This window comes from Aquila chrysaetos, chromosome Z (genome assembly GCF_900496995.4).
Source record: "Aquila chrysaetos chrysaetos chromosome Z, bAquChr1.4, whole genome shotgun sequence".
Taxonomy (NCBI): domain Eukaryota; kingdom Metazoa; phylum Chordata; class Aves; order Accipitriformes; family Accipitridae; genus Aquila; species Aquila chrysaetos.
The window spans coordinates 36,311,550-36,328,171 of NC_044030.1; the positions used below are offsets into that span (position 1 = coordinate 36,311,550).

The 16,622-nt window shown below is 38.2% G+C and overlaps 1 long non-coding RNA gene across 1 annotated transcript in view; it reads right to left on the reverse strand.

The window, feature by feature from the left end:
• Positions 1-7,195, reverse strand: part of LOC115336986 — a 57,943-nt gene extending 50,748 nt beyond the window's left edge. Inside the window, exon 1 of the long non-coding RNA XR_003922002.1 lies at positions 7,022-7,195. This is a non-coding gene — a long non-coding RNA (uncharacterized LOC115336986). The remainder of the gene's footprint in view (positions 1-7,021) is intronic.
• Between the last annotated feature and the right edge of the window lie 9,427 nt (positions 7,196-16,622).

The window sequence follows — 16,622 nt, forward strand, 5'->3', positions numbered from 1 at the left end:
CAGAGGGACCTTGACAGGCTTGAGAGGTGGGCCATGAGAACTTCAAGAAGTGCAACAAGGCCAAGTGCAAAGTCCTGCACATGGGTCGGGGCAATCCCAAGCACAAATACAGGCTGGGCAATGAGTGGATTGGGAGCAGCCCTGAGGAGAGGGACTTGGGGGTGTTGGTTGATGAGAAGCTCAACATGACCCAGCAATGTGTGTTTGCAACCCAGAAAGCCAACCGTACCCTGTGCTGCATCAGAAGAAGTGTGGCTAGCAGGTCAAGGGAGGTGATTCTCCCCCTCAACTCTGCTCTTATGAGACCCCACCTGGAGTACTGTGTCCAGCTCTGGGGCCCCCAACGTAAGAAAGACATGGACCTGTTGGAGCAAATCCAGAGGAGGGCCACAAATATGATTAGAGGGCTGGAGCACCTCTCCTATGAAGACAGGCTGAGGGAGTTGGGGTTGCTCAGCCTGGAGAAGAGAAGCCTCCAGGGAGAACTTATAGCAGCCTTCCAGTACCTAAAGGGGGCCTGCAAGAAAGCCAGAGAAGGACTTTTTACAAGGGCATATGGTGACAGGACAAAGGGTAATGGCTGTAAACTGAAAAAGGGTAGATTTAGATTAGATATTAGGAAGACATTCTTCACTATGAGGGTGGTGAGGCACTGGAACAGGTTTCCCAGAGAGGCTGCGGATGCCCCATCCCTGGAAGTGTTCAAGGCCAGGCTGGATGGGGCTTTGAGCAACCTGGTCTAGTGGAAGGTGTCCCTGCCCATAGCAGGGCAGGTTAGAACTAGATGATCTTTAAGGTCCCTTCCAACCCAAACCATTCTATGGTGATTCTATGATCCTATACAACAGGCACAGTACTTGTGGTAGCATCTTCAAAGATCAATAAATATTTCACCAAAGTAACTATGAGGCAGATGATCCCACCTACAAAGTGTGACTTTGCTACAACTGGAGAATATATTTAGGAGGTGAAGTCTGCAACAGGAAGGTGGCCCTACTTTTAGAGTTACATCCCGGTGCAGTCTGAAAGGCAGAATGATGAGTGACTTTTCTTAGTTTTAGGGCAGAAAAATGCATTTCTGTCTATATCTTGGTACAACAAACATAGAAAAAGGCAAGTCAGTGGAAGAACCATAACTAACTGCTACTATCAGCACTGCAAGCTTTGAACAAATAAGATCCAAAGCAAACATTCAAATCATTAAGGCTTTAGGATGGGCTTAACTGTCCTCAGTGTGTTTCTCTGTCAGCAGGAAACAGCATATGACCCAGAGTGCCAATATGTATTTAAGAGGGAGATGGTGTATGGGGTGAAGCAGTGCTTGTGAGGGTGAGTTCTGCAGTGCACAGGTGCTGAAGCTGGCTTAGCAAATGTTGAAAGTAGGGCTGTGTCCTCCACAGCCATGCTCACCATGAGCACAGCCTCCCCTGCAGTGTGCTCCCTGAGGCGAAAAAAGGGGTGCCATCAATGCAGTTCTGGCTAGGGTGAAAGAGGCAGATGTTGAGCCGCTCAGCTTTGTAGACAGCAGCTGTGTTTTGGGTTATGACTATTTGCTGAGAAGGGTAGAGGAAGTCAGCAGCCTTGCAATGTGTGAAGGAACAATTTGTCTAACATGTAGCTTGTTTTTCATGGACGTGATGTAGTGGGAGCATTTTCCTTATTCCCTATGGAAGTGAAGGAGGCTGTCAGTGGACTAGCAGCTGCAGACCATAATTACTATTACACTCAATCTCAAATGAGGTCATAATAATAAATATCATAAACATTGTAAAGTACATTTGATGGTCTCCTTCAACATCTGTAGTTTGCTTAGTATTTGTGGCAGCCATCATTTTATGGAACAGAAAAAGATAAATATTTTTGCTAATAAAAATTGGTCTAGGTTTTCTCTGTTTCCATCTTTCCCCTTCTCTATTCCTACACTAACTCTCTTAATCTTTTTTGAAGTAATCTGCTATTCGGATCCTTTTTGCTATGGCCCAGTTTCCTGCTAAGAAAATCTTACAGAGGGAGAGGGAGTAAGAGACCACGATACAAGGCAGACACTGTTTTGCAGTAGAATTTCTTAGATTCTGGCATAACTATTTCTCTGCAGTAAATGTATGTTTTCCATCAGACTTTGCTCTACCATGTGGTCTAATCTTCTTGATATTTTGCCCAACATATTATGAGCTCAAGCTACTATTTCTTTCCTTTGTACAAGCCAGTAATATAAATGCTAGAGCAAATGGTATAAACCCCAATGGAAAACACATATCTATTTCATTGGGGTTATTAGTTGCCAATGGGAATAAACAGATTTTTGTCTTTGAAGAGCTCATTAGCTTCTAAGAAAAAAAAGCAATACAAAAAAACCTTTCTAACCTTGTAAATCTACTGGGACCCAAAACCAAAATTTCATTTAGTATTTTTGGGAGCGTCTGCTGACCTTGGCTTCAACAAACCTTGTGAGCTGTACTTTAGCCCACACAGCTTTAGATGCTCACAGTTAACTTAGAAGATATCCATTACTACTTGTGTCCAAACTGAAAAAGGGTGTTGGTTTAGAAAACTGCCTGAGCTTCCATGATGAACTCCTCTATTAGATCATCCCTATTGCTAGCTTTTCCCTACTATTTGAATACTTACCTTTTCCTCAAGGTTGGCCAAGGTAGTATCTTTTTTGGACAGTGTATGACACCTATCAATATTACCTGAAAATCCTATCCCCACACAGAAGTGCAGTGTATGCAGGAGATGCAAATCCCCAGCTACCTGTCTCACTCTCTGTTTCCATTAAAAAAAAAAAAAAGGAAACTAGCAAGATATATTGGGTCAAATATTGTGATTCTTACTTGATCTAAACTGCTATCGATGTTGAATGGAGGATTGTTCAAGAAAATACCAAGAAGTCTACTGGTTTTGTTTTCTCAGAAGGCAGTCACATCCTGCTGGTGGTCTTGTCTCCAGACTGAATCTCTAGAGGGAATTCTAAAGAACCAATTTTCATCATATCTACTTCAAAATACAAATCATTTTCCAAACTGGAAAAAAAGCCTGTGGATAAATAGCACACATCAGAAAAAGGTGGGAAAATTATTTTTTATTGGGGATCAATTTTACTGGTTCCATACCAGTTAAAGTAATGGTTTTATGATGAAGAATACTATGTAGAAAGAATCAAGTAGCTAAACTTCAACGGAATTATTTTCATCCAAAATGTTGTGCATGTGAGCTTGGAAATGCTGGCAAATTAATTAAAATTTCCACACTTGTAAATACAAATCCCTGAATAAATTTTGTAAAATTTAATAAATAAATTTAATTGTACTGCTAAATCTAATAAATCACATTTTGAAAAGGATTTTAAAAGCCATGAAGGGTGATTGACAATGTATTTGCATTTAAATTCAACTTTCATAGTCTAGGCTAAGTAGTAATTACAATACCTGACTAGTTCACAGTTACATATATGAATGAGTTATTCGATCTAAGGGAATAGTACCAAAATATTCCTAATGAGCTGTAAGCTCTTAAAGAATATTTTTTTCTGTATCAGTAGAACTGGTGAGTGAATATAAGTCCAGGTTTTATTGAGATATGAAATGGCCATAGGTAGCACGACTATTAGTGGTCCAAGAATAAAGCCATGGTAACTCAGGATTCAGATTTTCATCACTACCATCTCTACGTCATCTGTCTTACACCCCCACAACTTGACTCTCTGCTTAAAAATAACTGTTAAAATGAAAATTTATATTATTGATCATCATGAAGTGGGTTTTTCTTTCACTTCTATGACTGTTCATGTGTTTGTCTGAATTTCATGCCCAGCCATCCTTCTAACACAAGCACTGGCTGGTTTTTATATATGTAGTCTCATCCTCACTGCGAAAATGATCTGTAGCTGGCAATATGTCAGCAGCTATTTCTTTTTTAATGTAATGCCATTGGCTGTTATTAAGAGGACCTCAGCAGTGAGCACTAAAGGAACGAGATCACTTTCATCAACTGTAGTGAAAAAACATGAGGGAGAATTTGCCTACCATGTTTGAAACACATCTTCTTCAGTAGTGCTTATATTTTTTCCTGTCCATTGCAAGATAGTGACAGGATTGTGTTCAGATTTAGTGACCCAGCTCACTGCCAACTCCGGGTCATTGTGAAGCAGAACCCTTGGCTCTTTTATGTGTCTGTACAATGAATAGTAATAGTCAAGGATATTGTCTGTAGACCAAGAGACCTTATCTGTCAACTTGCACCTATGTTAAAGAAAGTGTTTACTCTTCAGAAAAACATTCAGCATTTTGCAGCATGCCTGTCTATGTAAATAAAGTAACTCTACAACATTTTAAACACCTTAATAAAATATAAGAAACATAATCATAAATGAGTATTCACACACAACCCCTTATCAAGGCTATTTGCTTCTGAACAAATACACTGGTTTCATGTGTATCATAGTCCCAGAATTTACATCTTTGTATGGAGTCAAAAACAGAATCGGAAGATCTTGCACAGAAATTTGAATCCAAGAATAAACTTTCTTTAGTCATGTAAACAAAAAGAGCATCAAGGTGGTGGCACTATGCAGTGAAGACAGAATTGGAAGGGAGGACAATAGAGGTATATGTGGACACATATTTAGCTAACATCGGTCGCAAGAGCATTCCAGAGGCCTTTAGAAGACCTTGAACAGAATAAACAAGAAGACTAAAAAAGAAAGATGCCAATTAGAAGAACACAGGTGCACATTCCACGATAAAGGGAACTTGACACAAAGAACCTCAATTCAGCAGTTTATCTTGACCAATTAGACTGAGACAAGTTTCACGTGTTTTAATTGGTATAACCAATTATGTGCTATGTTTATACACGTGTACAGAGTTAGTATAACCAATTATATCTTATGTTTATGCGCGTGTACAGTGTTGATACAACCAATCATATTTTATGCTTGTGCGCGTGTACAGTGACTTTGCAGAATATGTGACTATAAGTATGTATGTGTTTTAGCAATAAAGTGTCATCTGTTGTCTGCTCTCAAGATTACAGGCGTCCATCTACTTCAGTCTCCTCAGGTATAAGCCAAAATTTAATCAGTATTTTACCTTTCCAGAATGATGCTAAAGTTGAATTCAAGGGCCAAGGCAGGATGGCTAGATGGCATGAGAGTATGGAACTAGAAATTATTATGTTAAAGATGGAAACAGAATTTCACTGATTTACCACCCCAAAGTCAGGGAAACTTCATAATCTTCACTCCAGAATCCTGCAAACTGCTACCCTATGATATAATAAGGCTCAGAGGAAAGTCTTTAATATAGAGTGAAAATCGAACCTGATTTTTGTGCATGTGATTCATGTGCTACATGTTTGTGAGTTATAAACCAAGTTTTCCTTTCTAAACTGAAAGCTAACCTTTTGGAAGCAGAAAAAAAAAGTGTAAAGTTTATTGGATTATTAATCATAGGAGTGTGATGGGATACTGTTGTGATTGCAGCAGATGATACCTCAAGCTTTAATAAGTAAAGTTTTTTCCAGCAGAGACAAGAAATACTGTTGCTTTTCTACTATGCAGAGCAACACCTGTACGGAAGATAGATGCAAAGTGAAACAGGTGGTGAGAAGGGATTTTTTGACAAACTGAATAGAAAGTGTTTCACAAGAGAATAATAAATAGGCTTTACTGTTTTGTCAGAAGTCTTCCAAAAGAGAAGGCCTTATAGATACATCAGGTATTAAGGCCAATAATGACAATGACACAAAAGCAAAGAGATATAAATCATCAGTATCTATAAGCTAAATATTTCTAACAATCAGTGGTGCTATAGAACAACTTTCCAACAGGAATAGTGATGCAAAAATAGACTACTGAAATGAGTGGTGGTTCTTAATCCATTTGTGGATGAGATTACTTGGCATGCTGAGCAGACGACAGGATTCAGTGCTACATTAAGACCCTCTTAGTCCTGTGCTTTTCAGGATGTAGATACCTGTTCTTGCCTGTTACAAACAGTGTAGTCAGTGAATTTGTATTTCCTCCTTGCTCATAATCTTGCAAAGTTTCTTCCTCATAGTACAAGATACTTCAAAAAGATGAGAAATAATTTCTAGTCTGAAAGACTCTGTGTAAAAATACAGAATCTAAAAGAGAAAAATCGGTAAGGCTGAGTGAGGAATTTTCACCAGGATCTCGCTGAGTCGATGATATCTTTAGTGTCTGAAGGAATAGCCACAGGTAGACTTCCAGGGATGTGGGACGACACCTGTAATGGGCTGAGTTTTTTGAAAGTGTGCGTTGAAGAAGGACAAAATGTGAAAGGTACCAGTTTTGGAGGTATAGCAATCTCAGTCAGGGAACTTGTACTACCATACCCCTAAAAAATGTGTATTTAAGGTTATCTTAAGGTTCTGGCATCTTTCCCGGGCCTGTGCTATGGTTTAACCCCCTGTAGGCAGTATGGGACATCCCTTTGGTCAGTTGGGGTCAGCTGTCCCAGCTGTGCCCCAGCACAGATTCTTGTGCACCCCCAGCCTACTTGCTGGCAGGGCAGTGTGAGCAGCAGTAAAGGCCGTGACACTCCATAAGCACTGTTCAGCAATAACTAAAGCATTGGTGTGTTATCAACACTGTTTTCAGCACAAATCCAAAATAGCACCATACCAGCTACTATGAAGAAAATTAACTCTATCCCAGCCAAAACCAGCACAGTCTGTCCATAATTTCTGTCACACTTGCAGTATTTATTAAAAATATTTTCGTTTTAAGACACAGATGTCAAAGTGTAAACTTAGACAGGTGCTGCTGTTTTGGGGATGGAAACCCAGTTTGAGATGGTTTCCAGCTTTTGAAAAAAGAAAAAAAAAAAATAGATGCAGCAGATGCCTCAGCGTTTCTCTGCCACATTCTGAGGCTCCAACCCTGCAGGTAGACCCCATGGGCAACTGCTGTTGAAGTCTGAAGTACTTTTATAATCCATGTGTGAATTGCTTATATATAAGCCTAATCAACTTTTATAGTATGGTAAGAAATTCTCACCTTCTTTGTGAAATGAAGAGTTCATTTCTTGAGTCATGTGCATTTTCACTGAGTTTATGTAAGCTTGACAACATGATCCAACAGAAGGCTGTAGATTCTGTGGGTATTCTGTAGGTTCTGTGATTATTGCACTGTGACATCTTTTTTGCACATGGTAGAAGTAATGTACCTCAGCTGGACTGCTACAACAACAAAATTAAAATCTGAACACATTAATGTCCAGCTGGGTCACTTTCTCTGCTTATTAGGCTGACTGCATCAAGATTCATCAAACATAGGCTGCATTACAAAAATGGGTGGTGTTGGGTTTGTTGGAAGTAGTGGTCCAGTGGTTTAATATAACATTATAGTTTCAGGTACAGTTTTTGACCATTAACATTCACTTTAATGTTAGACACAGATACTGCTTGTTAACCAGTGGTGCATTGTAAGTACACTAACTTCACTACCCCAATTGCATACTTAACCTACATTATTAACCATGAGATATACTCAGCCTTTCTGAATTTCCATCAAATATTCATAGCATTTTGCTGTTAATTTATGGTGCCATTTTTAGAACTACTTACAACTCTGGTTACACGGCATATACCATGGGTGAAATCCTGGCCGAATGAAATGACTGATGAACCCTCCTTGCTCCAGTAGGTTACTGAAAGTATTTATTTTAGAGTTTTCCATTTCTTATTTCAATAAATAGCAATATTTTATTTTAAATGAAATATTTAAATAATTTCATTTAGCTGAGTAAAATACTTCTACTTGAGCTGATAAAGTGTGAAGAAATTTACTGTCTTTGGCAATTGTAGTACCCATATGAACACCAAACCTCAGAACAACTTCAAAACTTCATAGTTTCTGTAAGAAGCAATGAAAGGAATAATTAAGGTCATTACGGACCTTGCATATTTCGAATGTCTTTCTCTGGATCTTGCTTTTGATACAGGACTGGAGATAGCAACAGCGCAGTATACAGAGTCCATATTCTATAAAAAACTGCAGTTAGAAATCACCCTAATACATAATGATTAAGCGTTTCCTTGTTATAGTCTGGACCATTTGCTGATCCAGACTGGCTATGAATAGCTCTGAAGAAGATCTGTTTTGCTGCCTATTAAGTCACGGTTAAACCAATGTGCTCAGAGCTATAGGTGCAATGCTAATAATCCTTTTCAAGACTTAGCGTATCAATGTCCTAAAGTATCACAGGAGATAACTAGAGTGTCAGTGACAAAGATACTGGTAAAGACTGTGTTTTATGTCACAGCTGTTCAAGAAAAAATATATGAGCTTTCTTTTCCATGACATCTGTAACATCTCAGTCAGTGACTAGTTCCAAGTAATTGTCTACTCTTGGGGTTGGTTGAGTGTTTCATGATGAGGAATTTTTGTTATACTTGGATAAACTCACTAAAACTCAGACTTGACTTTTGGCTTGCAAAGAAAAAGGCTGGCTTCAGAAAGGACAAATGTTTTTTTGGCTTGAGTTTTGGTCAACAGTATCTCTTGGTGAGACTCTAGAAGCACTGAGGGAGTTTCAAACTGATAAATAAGCCAAACACACAAGTTGCTTTTGATCAATGAAATTACTGGGAGAAAGCAAAATAGCACTTCATTTGTAGTTAAAACTGGTGAAAACTTTCTTTACTTCTCATTTCTATGTGCACTGACAAATTCTCTAATTACCAACTTGCTATCAGACATTGCTTCTATGACAGCACATGTAGTCAGCGCAAAAAAATCTAAATCCTTGTTTTTCTCATGTTTCAGGTTTTGTGGCACAATACTGCACTGATCTTTAATGCTTGTTTGCCACCTTACAATAAATGAGAGCAAAGAGTGTAAACTGTAGCCATTGATACTAATTGAACAAAAGGCTTTATAGCCATAGTCCAACATGACAGAGATAAATCCAACTTAGAGTAATTTATTTATTTATTTATTTATAGGCTAAGAACAATCATCTGTGTCTTCTACTACTGTTTTCAAGACAATTTGTGATGGTGATAAAATACTAGTGTTTGTATGCATTACTCAGCTTTACATTGTAACTTACTAGGCACAACACCAGTAGTCATCTTGTCTCTTTTGTTCAGGGCATGTTTGCAGGTAAGTTCATGGGGAATGAAAATAAGCAGAATTAGCCTTGTAAAAACTCATCAGAACAGCTAATGGTGTTGTACTACCTTCTTTTCGGGGGTGTTATAACTGGGGACTCTGTCCCAGAGCTTTCAGCTGAGAGGATTACAGGGCGTGTTAGCAAGAGTTTCTCAGAAAACAAACTTCTGCAATGTTCAGCTTTCACTTCATTTCCAGATGTTAAACAAAGTTTGATTTGGGTTTTGTTTTTGAACTTTTATCTCCTTAATTTCATTGGTTCCTATGTGACTCAAAACCAGCTACTCTCAGAAGTGGGCTACCATGGCAGATGAGAATGTCTTCAGTAGTCAAGCTAAGACTGACGGTTTATTCATGATAAATTGGAAGAAAAGTCTTTTTAAATAAAGGGGTTTTCATAGTTAAAAATCCCAGATGGGGTGATTGTAGTCTTTTGTGAAGATGCTAATTGGTACCTGTGAAATACTTAAGAAATTTCTGGTTTTCATAAAAGGAACTCCAATTAGACTATGTTAAATTGTAATCATTACTAGGATAATCCTGGCAGAACTGACAAAGAAAACTGATATATTTCGTGCCTTCTGATCCCTGATGTGCCTCTTGTTTGGGTTACAAATGATCAATGTCCTGTCTTTGCTGTGCCTATAGTGAGACCAATGGCCCTAGTCCTTTGACATAAATTTTCAAGTATAATGCTCAGGGACCCTCCCATCCTTTCTGTATGGGATTCTACAGAGGGGCCTGCATGCAGTCCTACTGCTGCATGAGCAGGTTTGCCACTAAGCATGCTTTCCAGTGCCTGTCTTTGTTGCAGCGCATATCTCCTCTTGGAGCAAATCCAGTTGTTTCAGTGCATTTTACTTGACTTTCATTTATTTGACATCTTCTAGTATTAGGTCTGCTTGCCTCAGTCATTATTACAATTTTTCTCTTTTTTACTGTAATGACTGTTTCTTCCTTTTTCTTCCTGTTCCCTTACTCCTCATACTGTCCAGGGAGCCCTCTTCTCTTTGCCAGAGAAGACAAATCTCCATCTGACTCTTCCTCCTTACAGCTTTCTGTTTCAATTTCTTGCCTGATATTGCTCTGATTTTTCCTCCCTGGGAACCCCAAGTCATCCTCATTAATTTTAATTATCCAACACATTAATCAGTTGATGAAGGGGAACCCAGACACTGTGTTTGTATGCAGGTGTATCCACACGCAGTACGGACACTCCTTTTACTGACAGGCCTGTGGGTTTGTCCATAGGCTTGGGCAGCATTCCCAAATTCCTGGGTGAACCAGAGGAACACAGAGCAGGAGTCTCTGCTCTTGGTAACCCCCCAGGAGCTGCATTTCAAACCTATTACCTAGGTTGTCTTTGGTGTCTCTGTCTATCAGTCCATTAATGCATGGATCCTCTCAACATATTACAAATTCCTCTACATGCTCAAAGATGAAGATCCCATTTCTTCCTCTCAACTGAATGCTAGTAGCAGGATGCTATTTTTCTTTCTCTGTGTGTGTGTCTGTCTGGTCCAGATGCCTTTCACAATAATTTACTAAAACCTACTGAAAGTATTGTATTTGGGGGTGTGCCTGGGGGAAAATATTCATGATCTCAGTGGATTTTAAATTGTTCCTGGTATCCTTGTTTTTGTTGAACATGATCTAAGGCAAGCTTCAAATATATGTCCAGAACAAAACTGGACACTGAGTTCATTCTAACTTTCATGGCATAAATTCAAAAACTTGTTATGACTGAAGGGAAAAAATGGCAATTCACACAGATATCTTTCTGTGCAATTAAGCCATACCTCTAGATTGTTCCTGGCACCCCACAGCTGGAATCCTCAGTTCCTACTCAGAAAAATACAAACTTCTTGGTATGCCTCTCCTCAGACTGTGAACAAACACATCATGTTCACTGCTGATTCTATATTGTTGTTGATTAAATGAAAACTGAATCTTTCTAATCAGTTCACATCACCTAACGTTGAAAAATGTCAGCATTTATTGTCACCAAACAAAAAGCAAAACCACTGCATAAAGCAAAATAACTTTGGTATGGGAAATTGAGATAATAAATCTCCAAGGTAAAATAATGTCATTTCTGCTTTAAGAACTCATTTGAAACAAATAATGTGTTTAAAAAAAAAAAAAAAAGCAAAAGCCCAAATCCATGTTTCTCCTACACAAATTTGTTTTGAAAAGACACCAGCAAGTGCCAGAATTCACATATACATTGACATGTGAAGGTGGCTGATCTAGAAGCATATTATAACCCATTCTAGTCACTTGCTGTTGTAAAACTGAGAACTAAGATTTTAATTTAAGACAACTCTGGTGAACTATAATGCAGTATTAGTTCCCAGGTGGTAAAAGTGAATGAAAAGAATGATACCCTTATGGGAAGGGATAGAGAAAGATCCTCCAGAACAGGAATGTAATTAATTGGTCACTGAGATAAAATATAGTCTATTTGACTGTAGTTGACCCACTGTAAACAAACAAACAAACAAACAAACAAACAAATGCTCAGAGGCCATCAGATACCCTGGCAGTCTTACTAGATGTCCAAGTATGTAGAAGCATGGAACTGTGATGTGGGCATAAAAATAATCTTGCTCATAGTCTCAATGTCAGCCATACTTTTTTTTTTTATTTTGTTTAGTAAAACAATTTTGTTTCTTGCCTTCAGTATTACTTCCCTAATTTTTGTCCCATGGATTGCCTAGGCTTTTGGATAGTGAAAATCACTGCTTGGTCCTGCATCTCTTGAAGCTTATGAAAAATTCTACCATCTGCATGGCTATATAGAAGCAGAACAATCTCTACTGCTAGAAGACTAGCAACAGTTTTCCAAAGTGTTCATTCTACCTGTTATTTCATTTCTAGCTATTTCTACCAATCTAATTTTCTATTTTAGTTCTCTGGCTTCCTGACTCTTACATTAGTTATTTTTTTTTCTTTAAATAATCTTTAAAGTTCCTTTAGTCTTGATAGCTTCTGTAAATGCAGTCTTGCATTGTCCCTGACAGAACATATATTCTGTTATTTCTTCTTGATAGGGTTGAATTTCCATGGTTTTTTAAGATACCCTGTGGCTATTTTGTTTTTATGCTTAAGGTTATGCATTCCTTCTCTGATATTTTAAGAAGCTCCCATGCTGAGCTGACTGACTCTAATTACTGATTTTTTGATGTCATATTATGGGGCTTTTAGCTCTGTCTTTTAAGTACCCTATCCTTAGCACAAAGATTTTATGTTTTGTTTTGTATTATTTCTTTCCTCCAGACTGTTGTACTTGTCTGTATTGTGGAAAGTAAGAGAGAGTAATTGTGATCTTACTGTGTTATCATTCAATGCCATGATCCTATTCAACTAATTCAGACATATCTCTACCGCAAAAACTCTGACTGCCACGTGGTCCCGCATTTTAATTTCACATACAGTTGTAAGCTTGTGTCTGCTCCTAGACTTTCACACAGACCATACACAATTTATTTGTTATTGAATACATGCCCACATTATATCCATGTGTGTTGTAGGCAGAGAGTGTATCTCTACCCATGACAAAGGCTACCAAACAGGTTAAAGGATAACATTATTGGATTCCGTACTAAATGCTTGCTTTAATCACTCTGGTGCTGGATGCTGCAATGGAGAGCAGGAAGGTTGTTCTGCCTAGTTTCTAGGGAGTGCAAAGGAGAAATGATGAAACTGCTCAGCAGCCTCACTAAGCCATAGCTGAGGCCCCCTCTTGTAGCAGGAGGGGAACAGAGACAGCAGGTTAGAAGGACACAGAGAAAAACACAAATGCTTAAGAAAACAAAAGTGTAATGATGAGGAGAAGGTTTGTAACTACCCTTACAGAGCTTGAAAATCTGACGTCTCCAGCAAACGTCTCACTTCCCTCCAGATGGTGGCTCATGAAAATATGCTTGCACTATATTGGCACATTTATTCCCTGTTCTTGATTGCATAACCCTGAGGTTGGGAAAACCAGAATAATAGTTGCCAGTGAAGTTCAGTTTGGGTTCCTTTCACATAAGCATCATGTAGTATTTCCAAGAAAGGTAATGTTAGTAGTAACCACGGTGTTTTTTGAGGCAGACATTTGGTGAGATCATTATGTTTGCTTTCAGTTAGATTAGATTAGGTGAGATCATTATAGAAACAGGTGAATATTTTTTTTGGTAGTAAATTTTGTGCTCTCTGTGGAACTACTATGCTCTGATTGTTTATTTAAAAATTGTAGTCTACAGTCTTGTATTTTTAGAAGTTCTGTTTGTTTGTTGGCTATTAAATTGAGAGAAAGGTTTACTAAAAAGATTGTACCCACCAATTCCACAAGCAATTGAAATTTAAGGCCATTTGGAAGAACCAAGTCTTATAGCTGTCACAGGTTAATAAAATGCCCATGTGGGTAGGTGTAACTCTTTGGCTTATGACTAAAGAATCTGCTAAGAATAACAAATCTCCATAATGTTTCCTAATGCTGAATCTGAAAGATATGAGAACTCATAGGGAGGCAGAAAGCACCCTATCAAATACACCTTGAGGAAGTTTATATACAGTTTATTCCAGCTAATACCTGGAATATACCTTACTCAGAGATACTAGGAATCTCTCGTTATCATTCCTAATTTCACTCTAACTGGAAAACAGGGGAAATCAAAGAGTGCTGTGTGTGCTAAATTTGCACCCCCCTACCCGCCGCCCCCCCCCCCCCCCCCCCCCCCCCCCCCCCCCCCCCCCCCCCCGCTTTCACTGGTCTTTTGAATATAGCAAACTCTATCATATTTCTGTGTCTTTTGCACGACATTTACTCTAGAAGAAGAAACGGTATACCGTCCTGGAATACAATGTACCGATACTGACTGATATCACCTAGTCATTTTGGAATGCATTTCCTATGAAATAACACAAGATAAGTATGTTACATAGTTAGCTCTTACGCTTACAAAAGATTTAAAGTCATGAGAGCTTTCTTGTCTGGGATCAGGACCAAACTCTATGTCAACAAATTTCCATATGGGTTGCTGGATGCCTTCTTGTAAGTCCTAAAGAGATGTGCTTCTTTAAAGCCAAGGAAACAAAATATTTTTAAGCACTTTTTCTTCAAATGTGCTGTTGATGAAGAAAAGCATGAGGAAACACTGAAAAAAACTAAACCGTGGTAAAAGAGCCTCCTGTTGAACAGAATTGTTCATCAAGTCCAACAGTAGCAGAAAGTAAATGAAAACGTGACCTGAATCAGCAGCTGAAAAAAAGAGAAGTTAAGCCTGTTAGAAATGCTTCTGTCAGATTTTTGGCATACTTTTGCCCTTATATTATATGTCTAAAATACTGTAGGTATGTTCTCAAAATAATAATAATAATAAAACTGTAGTAGACATTAAAAAAATTCTTTTTGAAGAAGCAAGAGAAGTTTAACAGAAACCATCTGTTAAGATGCTTGGACTCAAGAGGCCATTGTTTTAGCTGGTTATTTTGATCTTTTTCTGTGATATTTTTAACAACAAATTCTTTGCAAAAATACACTATTTAAATAATTTCTAAATTAGAATGTCTGTATTTTCCTATTTTAAGGGGGAAAAATTTCAATTACCCTGTACTTTTATTTACTTTATAACTGTTTATATACTCTCTTATTCATGGCAACAAACTCCTCTTGGAACCATTTGCTACCTTGTATTTAATGAAGTTTTACACTAAAGCTTTCTTGTAAGCATAGCATAAGAAGCTGAAGCATGTCACTACTATCTTGTAATAGTCAGCTTTTCTTCCCTGTTTCTAAACACTGAGCTCTATCTTCTGCTCAGTAAGATGTACATGGGAGGGAGATAAAGCCAGAAGTCAGTAATAAGGTAAACTCTGTCTCTGCAATGATCAATAAATAAAATGTTTTTATTAAAGCAAAAGCACTAATAAAGAAACTCTTGTTTCTTCTCTCACCACATGCTTCTTCACTTTGTACTTTCTTTCATTTAGAGGCCATCTCTGTGCATAGTGCTGCCATGTAGTGCACAGTCCACTGAAACAGGCCTTAACTAGTACATTCAGTTCTGCTAGCAACACAGTTAGAGTGGCTAGAACATTTAGCACAGGTAAAATGTCAGAATATCCTCTTGCTTTGCACAGGTTTTGCACTGGGGCCGTTCCACTCAAGGGAATTTCACGCTGCCTTAACTACTAGCAATGCCATGACATGCTAATGCAAAGCAGATGCTGAGAAGTCGTGGCAGCACAGTTGTATGGAGGTAGCAAAGAGCGGGTAAGAAGGTAGACTTACCTACCGAGGAACAAGCAGATCAAGTAAACCAAGATACTGTGACTGTAATTTATGGGCCTAATCGAGACAAGGAGTTGAATTCTTGATCAGCTTAAAGCACATGAGTAGAAATTGTAACTTTTTCAGAGCTCCTATGTTTTTTCTGGTTGTACCCTAAAACCAATGGATGTTTTGCCTAACACAGGATCAGGCTTTTCACTGCATTTCTTGTACAAAAACATGTCCTCTGTCTACATTTAGGTTTGAAAATAGGAAAGAAAATTTATTCCTGATCATATAACATTATTCATGCTCTTGCATCCATAACAGAACTACCATTTAAAGATACTGCTGTTAAAAGCAGACTCTAATTTGATAAAAAAAAAAAAAAAAAAGTTCAAATCAAAAACTAATGTTTTACAGATCACCAGTAACCTAGATGTTGTGCTTTGGATGACATACAGTATATGTAGGCCATTTCAAGTTCATGTTAATTTATCATAATTCTGTGTAGTGTTATGGAAATTATGCATGCCAGCCACCATAACAGGGCTTGACTCCAGGTTTCTCCTGAATCAATAAGCCGAAAAGAGATTAAAGTCCTTTTTCTTAATAGCGTTACAGCTCGAGCTAGGTGCCTCTGAAGAGGGACCCTGAACAAAAAGATCCCTGGACAATTATACCCTTACAATCTGAGTTCCCCACCCCTCATGCGATAGTTAGGACCAATAGTAATATTAAGGTCTGGGGTCTTGCTTTTTTATTGGTTTGATTTGTTTGCTGTTTCATTACTAAGCAGTTGCTAAGTGGTCATCTTCTTACACAGTATCACATCTTCTTAGGTTGGTTTTGGCCGATTCTGTAGTTAGTTATTTGGCATGTTGTAATGTGGTTGTTACAGTTCATATGCTACGATCTATAGGCTTTGCCTACTCTAGCTATTAATGTTTAAGCTGCTAGCTTTGTCTGCTCTAGCTATTATTAATATTTAAGCTGCTAGCTCCAACTTTCAACTAACTTTGTCTACAACAGTAGGTAGATTGCAAATTATTGTAAAGTTCAATTGTTTGAGTAAATATGTAGCTGCAGAGCTCCCTCTAGCAGAGTTTAGTTATTCCCAGTCATTTTTATCCAGTGTGTTCTCTGAAGTGGTTCTACAACTGCTTTTCTCTTTGTTTTCTTAAAATAAATTTCTTCATATAGATGCTTTTTCAGAAGTTAACG